Raw genomic sequence first — 9,856 nt, 5'->3', positions numbered from 1 at the left:
TCTTAAGTGGTGGACACTGTGCAAGTCCCAGGGGATATATTGGTAAATAATATACAAGGAACCATACTTGTGGCTGAACAAGTTGGGTTTATTAACTCATTGCTGCAAAGGAAAACACGCCATGCAGAACTGCTGGGCATTTCGGTCCGAGGGTGTTCAAAAGAACTTACAGGATTTGAGATTAGGTTAGGTAATTTTGGGAAAGGATCCAGGAAACAGGTTTAGCTTGTACAAGTGGCAGTGATTCTGTGATTGGACATATCAGTAAATCTTATTTATATGGTAGCCCATAGCTGTAATTAGGTAAGAAGTTGCAGTCACTCATATTAGCTAGAGGGAAGATATTTGGTATTTTGTCGCTTGGGGAATGTTAATGCTTTCTCTGCTCAGATAGGATTATGAGTGATCTTGTTTGGTCATGATTTATCATGGCCACAAAGTGCCCTTGTCTCGTGTTGATGTTGTGTGAAATTGTGATATTGTTTATGTTTAACGGGAAGACCTCGAGCCCTAGCTGTGAGTGCCAGGCCAGCTCATGGCAACACCAAGGCCTAAGTGATTATACCAGGTCAGTTCCTGGATATCAGGGGACTGCTGTTCTCTTTCTCACACATAAGTAAATGTAGAACTCCAGATTATTCTTAGTGTTATAAAAATTAAATAGGATCCAGTGGTAGAGAATCAAGGATAGGATGGGGTCCATTTGAACAAGTTGGTTGAAGAAAGCTTCTTAGAAAATTCTGTTCCAGTCAAGACCCGAAGCGTGTTACATTTGCTTATGTATATGTGGGTCCTGGATCATGATGTAAAATGAGCAGAAGTTAGGTCCAGCTTATACACGCCCTTATTATAGGCAAGGAGCTTCCGTTTTATTTTATTTTTTATCTTTTAAAATAGTTTATTGTCAAATTGGTTTCCATATAACACCCAGTGCTTCTCCCCACAAGTGCCCCCCACCATGACCATCACCCCCTCCCTTTCTCCCCCTCCCTTTCTCCCCCTCCCCCTTCAGTCCATGGTTCGTTTTCATTATTTAGTAGTCTCCTTTGATCTGTGTTCCTCACTCTCCCTCGCTCTCTTTCCCCTTCCTCTCCCCCTGGTCCCCTGCCAGGTCTCTCCTGTTAGACCTATGAATGGAAACATATGGTATCTATCCTTCTCTGACTGACTTATTTTGCTTAGCATGACACCCTCGAGGTCCTCAACAGGTGGTGTTGGGAGAGCTGGAGCTTCCGTTTTAAATATTGGGTTGATCAATGTAAAATCACTGATTTTCATTTTAGCCAACGATTTCACTTGCTTCAACGTAGTACGATGCTATGCTGTTAAAGGCTTTAGGCAGGGGGATACCAAGACTGGATTTAGGTGGCTGCTGGGTGGAGGGTAAATGGCAGGCAGGTGAAGAGGGCGGGGGAAAAAGATCAGTAAGGATGTCATTCCTCTGAAACAAACCTGTTCTGGTGCTCGGTCTCCAGACTGGCTGGCTTGGAGATCTGCTTTATTAATTACCCATTGGAGTGAGGGCAGTAGGGCATTGACTCATGCTTAACAAGAATTCATAAGAGATTGATAATAGTAAAATCAGAATGCCAGTTTATTAATCTACAGTGGGAAATAAATCAAGCAACTGAATACTTATATTCACTGATTAATGCCATCTCTTTATGAGGACAACTTAATTGAAATAAATAGATTGTTTGCTAGGATTGCAGGAAATCAGAGCAAGGGGAATTGTTAGCCATTAGAGCTAACAAACTTTGTGTACATGACCTCTAGTTGGAAATATATTTTGTACGAAGACCTAGTTTACACTACACAAAATCCGGCTGAACCAAAATTTTTACAAATCAGAACATTGCTTGTTATTTGTAAGACACTGATATTTTCTGCTATATTCTAATTTCTTTTTCGTTTTTCTTTTCTTCTTTCTTTCTTTTTCTTTTTAGCTAAAAAAGTTGGGGAATAGGCCCAATAAATTGATTTCAGGGTCAACTAATGGGTGAGAGTTGCAATTTGAAAATCAGAGGCCATTCATGTCAATGGAAATTGGCATCACACTGTGATCATCTAGGTGGTGATGGGTCCTTAACAGTAGTACCCCCTAGACTCAGCAGGCTGCCTTCCCCAACAACTTCCTGACTTTCATATTTCACAGCCTTGGGCTGTCTCCCCAGGCTCAGTTCCCTATTGACATCCAACTTTTTGCAGGGGGGAGGGAGAGGTTGTGGGCTTGGGGGAGGAGCCATTGCAGCAGATTTGTCAGCTCTGAATTGGTTTCCAGGTCTCTACCCATCTCCTAAGTAATGAGCAGCATCTGCTTGAACTGCCTCTATTCTCATCCTTGTCTTTACCCTTCTGAGCATTATGGCCCTTCCCACTCTGGCTGTGACAAAGGCGGAGGGTAAGCCACCTGCCCAGCTAACCGGCCAGTGTCCAGTATAACTGGGCTACTCAGCTCCATATTTCAGAGTCAGCAAGTTGAGGTTAGATATAAGAACACAGTTCCACCTCCAACCAGAAGGACTGAGGCAATTAGAGTCATGATTCAAAGTACCCTGGAGACTTTAAAGTAGGACAGCCATAGCCCCTGCAGGCAAGGTTTCATCCTGGACAGTCTCCACTTGCTGCTGATTCAAGCTTCCTACCTGAACAGCAAACAGATGCTCCTCAGAACTCCATTAGGTCACCTACCCATGAGCAGGTGAGGGGTTGGGATGCTGCTGAGATGAGTCAGAGGTCAAGAAAGCTAAGATGGCCTACTGGGGAAGTGACCCTCTAGGGAGCCTCAGATTCAGGTGTCATTCTAACCCCTTTTGTTTAGGCCTAAGTGGAAATGCCCTACATAACTGAAAGCACCTGGGTGGTCCATTCAGTTAAGCATCCAACTCTTGGTTTTGGCTCTGGTCTTGAGCTCATGCTTCATGGTTTGTGAGTTTGAGCCTTATATCTCCCTCTCTCTAAATAAGTAAATAAACTTAAACACACACGTACATGCACACACATACACACACTACGAAAAGGGAAGCAAACATTTCATGGAATTGTGCCTAATAAAATAGTAACAAGAAAACAAAATGGCCTAGAATTGGGGAACGAGCTTAGAAAAAATTGTCATTGTTGGGGAGCTGGCAGGGCCAGTGCCCGCCATGAGGGGTGAGGCTGGTGACCACCTAGGGGGTCATGCTGCCTGCTCCATGCTGGCTCAGGGAGCCTAGAGGCCATAGTGTGGTGCTGGCTTCTCTGGAAGAGGTGGGTGCTCACCCTGGTCTTTGGGTTCTTGCTCATGTACTTCCTCAGCTAACCTACTTCCTCACCGTTACCTTCAAGCAGGAGGGGAGGAAGGGCAGAAAGAGATCAGAATCTCCTCTAGGCTGAAGACCACAACCAACCCATTCCATGGAAAGTGCAGTTTCCCTTGGACAACAGCAAGTCAGCCTGGCAGCCAGCACTGGAACTTCATTGAAGACCTCATCATGGACCAACTAGGATAGTTTGTGAAAGGAAGGATTTGCTGGGGAATGGCCACTATAACGTCAACATCCCTGGCCCAAAGCAATCCCACTGTCATGGCTGCTTGCCTGAAGGCTGCTGCAGTGCCCATGAGGACTGGGTGCCCTGCTGCCTGCAGCCCAGCAAACAACTTATCCTGGAGAAGCCATGGAGTTCCAGAATGGTCGAAGATCACTTTGAATTGTGTATTGCCAACTGCAGGGCCTTATCCCAGAGCATGCAGCACAAAGCACTTATAGGGACCCCATAGCCATGTATTGCTATGGAGAGAGTCCTCCCAGGCTCTTCCCCACACGATGGGCACAAGAGATGGCTTGGGCAACCAGCTGCTGCCAAAGAACTTATGCCCTGAAGCCATGATCCAGCATGCTCTAGTCTGCTTGGAAGAAGAGAGGCGGTGTGTATTAGCCTTGGCTTTGACTACTTATGTTTCTCTGCTGGGCTTTACCACCTGGAACAGTTCTATAAATGCAGCTTGGAAACACCAGTGGGTCATGTTCAAGAGCAAACCACAGGCGAGTTTGCTGAGGTGTTGGCACTGGGTAGCGGGGAGCCTCTACCAATGTAGACTCACCAAACCCAATAAATAAAGTTATTTAGATTTCTTTGACACAGTGGGAAAATGATAATCTTTTATATTGGAAGATGCCTAACCTTGACAGTCAAATACATTGAAGCGTCTGGCTTCGGCTCAGGTCATGATCTCATGGTTTGTGGGTTCGAGCCCTGCATCGGGCTCTGTCCTGACAGCTCAGAGCCTGGAGCCTATCTTCAGATCCTGTGTTTCCCTCTCTTTCTGACCCTCCCCTGCTCATGCTGTCTCTCAAAAATAAATAAAAACATTTAAAAATTTAAAAAAAAAGGACTCTTCTCTTCCTCCTAAATAAGCTTTCTCAGTGGGCGAAATGTCTGGCCATTGTTTTTAGTATTTGGTCCACCCAAAAATCTATTTAGTTTGCATTGGTCTTTTTGGATTCTGTGTGCATTAATGTTGCTAAATCAAACTTTGTATGTGAAAAGTGTGCATGTCTAGATGTTTTACAATCTCATTCTTTTTGGTAACGCAGCCTGGTGTAGGAGTCTGTCTTATGTGGGTTGTCACTGGTACCAGCCTGTCCTCGGAGCTTATTGGAACTCTTGAGCAATGTAACATCGATTTAACGTGCTTTAGGGTTATCCGGGGTGCCTGGAGGTGGCTCAGTTGGTTAAGCATCTGACTTTGGCTCAGGTCATGATCTCACGGTTCCTGAGTTCGAGTGCTGCATCGGGCTCTCCGTGAAGCCCACTTCAGATCCGCTGTCTCCCTCGCCCTCTGCCTCTCCCCCACTCATGTGCGCTTGCATGCACTCTGTCTCTCTCAAAAATAAACAAACATTAAAAAGATTTGCCTGCAGATTTACAATTCATTCATTCAGTTGTTCTATTGAGCCAAGCACTTCAGCTAGTTGCTTAAAATTAGCTGGAGAGGAAGGTGGTCTCCACTCATACTCCTCAGTGAGTTAGCCATCAAACAATTAATTTGCCATATAATTAATCTGAGAGTGAAATTAGTAGTGGTCATAAACTAAAATAGTGATGACACTGTTGGCATGAAATGGTCATCTGCAAGCAACCCTGTCTTAGTCTGTTCAGGCTGTCATAGCGAAATGGGATAGACTGAGTGACTCACAGCCAGAATGCATTTCTCACAGTTCTGGAGGCTGGAACTCCAAGATCAGGGTGTCAGCATGGTCAGATGAGGGCCTTTCCCCAGGATGCATACTTTTCATTGTATCCAAATCTCATGGAATGGGCGTGCTAGCTTTCTGGAGCTTCCTTTATAAGGGTATTAACCTCCTTCACCACCTAATACCATCACATTGGGGATTAGGATTTTAGTATATGAATTTAAGGGGAAACACACATTAAGATCATAGAAGATCCTAAGAGACAGACTGCAGATGTGTTATAGAAATTGGAAGATTGGGGCGCCAGGGTGGCTCAGGCAGTTAAGTGTCCGGCTCTTGACTTTGGCTCAGGTCACGATCTCAGTTTGTAGGTTTGAGCCCCACGTCAGGCTCTGTGCTAGCAGGGCGGAACCTGCCTGGGATTCGCTCTCTCTCCCTCTCTGCCCCTCTCCCACAGGTGTGCTCTGTCTCTATCAAAATTAATAAATAAACTTAAAAAAAATAAATTGGAAGACCAAGCCCAATCCACAGACAGCAGTGTGTCCCAATCTCACCTCAAGGTTGCTGATTGGATTAATTCTGGAAAAAATGAAAACCAAAACGAAGCAAAAATGTGTTAACAGAGCAGTTTGTCTTCTTGGGGAAAGAAGAGCAAAAACCGAGATCTGTGACCAGTGTTCTGTGGAAAGAGGACCTGTGCTGGCTTAGCAGGATTTGTGGGTAAACAAACACATTAGAATTCTCTTTGCTGCATACTCTCCTTATAAAATGAAATTAGTAAGAGTCCCTCTATGATCGAAAAGAAACTACTAACATTGAATTTTTTTAATGTTTTATTTATTTTTGAATTTTTTTAATGTTTTATTTATTTTTGATACAGAGAGAGACAGAACATGAGAGGGGGAGGGGCAGACAGGGAGACACAGAATCTGAAGCAGGTTCCAGGCTCTGAGCTGTCAGCACAGAGCCTGACACAGGGCTCAAACTCATGAATGTGAGATCATGACCTGAGCTGAAGTCGGAGGCTTAACCGACTGAGCCGCCTAGGTGGGCCTAAAATTGAATTTTTAAAGCCCATTTGGTCATGATGTATTATCCTTTCTATATATTGCTGAATTTGTCTTGCTGTTTTTAGTGGCTTATCTTATTAAGGAATTTGGCATCTATGTTCGCAAGTGATATTGGCCTGTAGTTTTCTTTTCTTGTAACAGCTTTGCTTTTATCAGGTTAATAACAGCCTCATAAAGTAAACAGGGCAGTGTTTCCTCCTTTACTCCTTTGTTTTCTGAAAGATCATTTGTATAGGATTGTTGTCATTTCTTAAGCATTTGCTAACACATTCACCAAATAAGCTATCGAAGCCTTGAGTTTTCTTTGTAAAATGGTTCATCATTACAAGTTCAATTTTATTAGTGGATAGAGAGCTATGTTGGTTTTCTATTTTGGAAACTTTTGTCTATTAGGGAAATTGACCATTTCATTTAAGTTGTCAAACATATTGGCATGTAGTTCATAGTATTCCCTTGCTATCTTTTAATGTTTTTTAAATTTATTTTTCGAGAGAGACAGAGAGAGACCATAAGTCAGAGAGGGGCAGAGAGACAGTGGGTGGTGGGACTGAGGATCCGAAATGGACTCTGCGCTGACAGGCTGACAGAAGCAAGCCCATGCGGGGCTCAAACTCACCAACTGCGAGATCATGACCTGAGCTGAAGTCAGACTTCAACTGACTGAACCACCCAGGTGCTCACCCTTGCTATCTTTAAAAATTTTTTTAAATGTTTATTTATTTTTGAGAGAGAGAGAGACAGAGCACGAGCTGGGGAGGGGCAGAGAGAGAGGGCGACACAGAATCTGGAGTGGGCTGTAGGGTCTGACTTGTCAGGTTCTGACCTGTCAGCAAAGACCCCAACTCGGGGCTCAATCCCATGAGCCATGAGAACATGACCTGAGCCAAAGTCGGAAGGCTAACAGACTGAGCCACCCAGGTGCCCCACCCTCGCTGTCTTATACATGTATGTAGCATCTAAAGTGATGTTTCCTCCCTCTTGATATTGGCAATTTGTGTTTTTCTCCCTTTTTTCTTGATCAATCAAAGTAAAGATTTATCAATTTTATTTTTCCCCCCGAGAACAAATGGTTGATTTCACTGACTTTCTCTTTCTTCTCTTTCTTTTTCCATTTCTACTTGATTGATTTCCACTTATTTATTGTTTTCTTCTTTAACATACATCTAATTAGCTTTGCTTTTCCAAGAGGCATAATTTTCACTCAATTTGAAATTTTTTCTGCTTTTGCTTGTGATTTTTTTCTTGGACCCTTCTCGATATTCTTGCTCTCTCAATCTAACTTTGCCTTGTAACCAGCCTTTTTCTCCTGTACAGTTGGCCATTAAACAAATATTTGTTGATCAGCTACTACGGGGTATTATGTACTGTTCTAGGTATTTAATGACAGAATTGTATACTTAAAAATAGGTTATGTATATTTATTCACAATAAAAAATAATGAGTATCCAGCCTTTCTCTAGGAACTATGAAGATGTAATTTCAGAAGCTAAGAAGCAATAATATTTAAATTCTAGATAGTACCTTAAAAATTTTTTAAAGTTTTTATTTGTTTTTGAGAGAGACACACAGAGAGAAGGCAGGGGAGGGGCAGAGAAAGAGGGAGAGAGAGAGACTCCCAAGCAGGCTCCACACTGTTAGCGCAGAACCCAATGCAGGACTTGAACCCACGCACTATGAGATTATGACCTAAGCCAAAACCAAGAGCTGAACGCTTAACCAACTGAGCCACCCAGGCACCCCAGGACCTTTTTCCCCCCTTAAATTACATTAAAAAATTTTTTTTACGTTTTGTATTTATTTTTGAGAGACAGAAACAGCGCGAGCAGGGGAGGGACAGAGAGAGAGGGAGACACAGAATCCGAAGCAGGCTCTAGGCTCTGAGCTAGCTGTTAGCATAGAGCCTGACATGGGGCCCGAACCCACAAACCGTAAGAACATGACCTCATGACCTAAGCCGAAGCTGGACACTTAACCGACTGAGCCACCCAGGCACCCCTTAAATTACATTTTAAAAATGATTACCTTGCTTTGGGATTTTCTTACTTGTGGCTGGAGATTGAAATCTTAAAATCATAGTAAGTTAAGTTCTGATTTCCTGCAGTCAATTCGATTTTATATCTAATTTTGAGAGCATTTAGTCTTATTACCACTTATGGGCTTATTAAATGTGCAGTTTAATAGGTAAAGGGTTGTGTGCCATGGTTGAGTTAATACTGTGGGAGCCTCATTAATAGAATTCACTGATGCTTGGGGCGCCTGGTGGCTCAGTCAGTTAAGCGTCTGACTTCGGCTCAGGTCATTGATTTGACGATTTGTAAGTTCGAGTCCCATGTCATGCTCTGTGCTGACAGCTCAAAGAGCCTGCTTCAGATTCTGTGTCTCCCTTACTCTTTGCCTTACCCTTGCTTGCGGTCTCTCTCTGTCTCTCAAAAATGAATAAGTGTTTAAAAAGTTAAAAAAAAAAAAAGAATATACTGATGCTATCCTATCGTTAGTGCTGCATACATGTATCTATCTGACACTCCTACTCCATGGCTCCTTTTTTCTTTTCTTTAATCTTCACACACTTTACCCTCATTTTTCTTTAATCTGATTGTCCTATTATTACAGCAGAGTGTCTTTTAAGTGTTTTTTGTTAAATCCATACATTATTTCACTGAATCTTCACTTCATTCCAAGGGAAGTATTATTTGTTTTAATAGGTGAGGAAACTCAGGCTGAAAGAGGCTGAAATAACTTGGTCACTATCCCAGTTAAAGCAGAAGTCTAGACTTCAGGCAACCTGCCTTAAGAGTCTCCTCAGGGTGTGTAGGTGGCTTTGTCGGATGAGCATCGGACTCTTGATTTCAGCTTGGGTCATGGTCTCAGGGTCATGGGATCGAGCCCCACGTTGGGCTTCATGTTCAGCGAGGGATTCTCTCTTCCGCTTTCCCTCTGCCTGTCTCCCCCACTTGGGCACTCTCTCTCTTTCGTTTATTAAAAAACAAAAATAAATTTCAAAAAACCTTTTAGAAAGTCTCTCCTCAACTCCACCAGTATACCTTACATTGTTTTTCAGTCGTTTCCTTGAATCTTACTTCTGCCAGGAAGTGGGAAGAGAGGATACAAAATGCTCATCACTGAGGAACGTCCTTAAACCAAACGGAAGCAGAGCAATGACCCACGAAACAGCTTCGTGTTACCCGGGGATGTTTCCTGAAGTCTCCTTTCTCCAGTTTATTTAGTTCACACTTGTCTGCATGACGGAACATTTCCCATTGTCCTTTGTTTCTGAGTCCACATCACGTCCTGGACAGTGTGGTAGTTTATTTCAATTAATGGTTTCTTGTTCCTTGTACAGTTTCTCTTGGAGAGTTCTTCCGATGGGACGGACATGTGCTCTGTCATCACGCAGGCAGAATTCTGCTTTCCTCCGTGATTCCGCACTCGCCTTCACACACGCGGGCCTCCTAATTCCCAGACTGCAACCCAGACTCCTTTAGACCAGGTTAACGGAACAAAACAGAAAACAAAAACACACGGCACCATCAGTGCCTTTACTACTATTTTCCTGTTCTGTGTCATGTGCCTTCTGTCATACGTAGCCATAGGAAACCCTTTCAGGGGACT

General features: G+C 43.3%; 1 pseudogene; it reads left to right on the top strand.

Moving 5' to 3' along the window:
- The first annotated feature begins 2,364 nt into the window (after positions 1–2,364).
- Positions 2,365–4,252, top strand: LOC115274558 (annotated as a pseudogene).
- The last annotated feature ends 5,604 nt before the right edge of the window (positions 4,253–9,856 follow it).

The sequence above is a fragment of the Suricata suricatta genome, chromosome 2 (genome assembly GCF_006229205.1).
Source record: "Suricata suricatta isolate VVHF042 chromosome 2, meerkat_22Aug2017_6uvM2_HiC, whole genome shotgun sequence".
NCBI classification, from domain to species: Eukaryota; Metazoa; Chordata; class Mammalia; order Carnivora; family Herpestidae; genus Suricata; species Suricata suricatta.
Note: the sequence above shows the minus strand (reverse complement) of the source record. Positions and strands in the feature narration are given on the sequence as shown.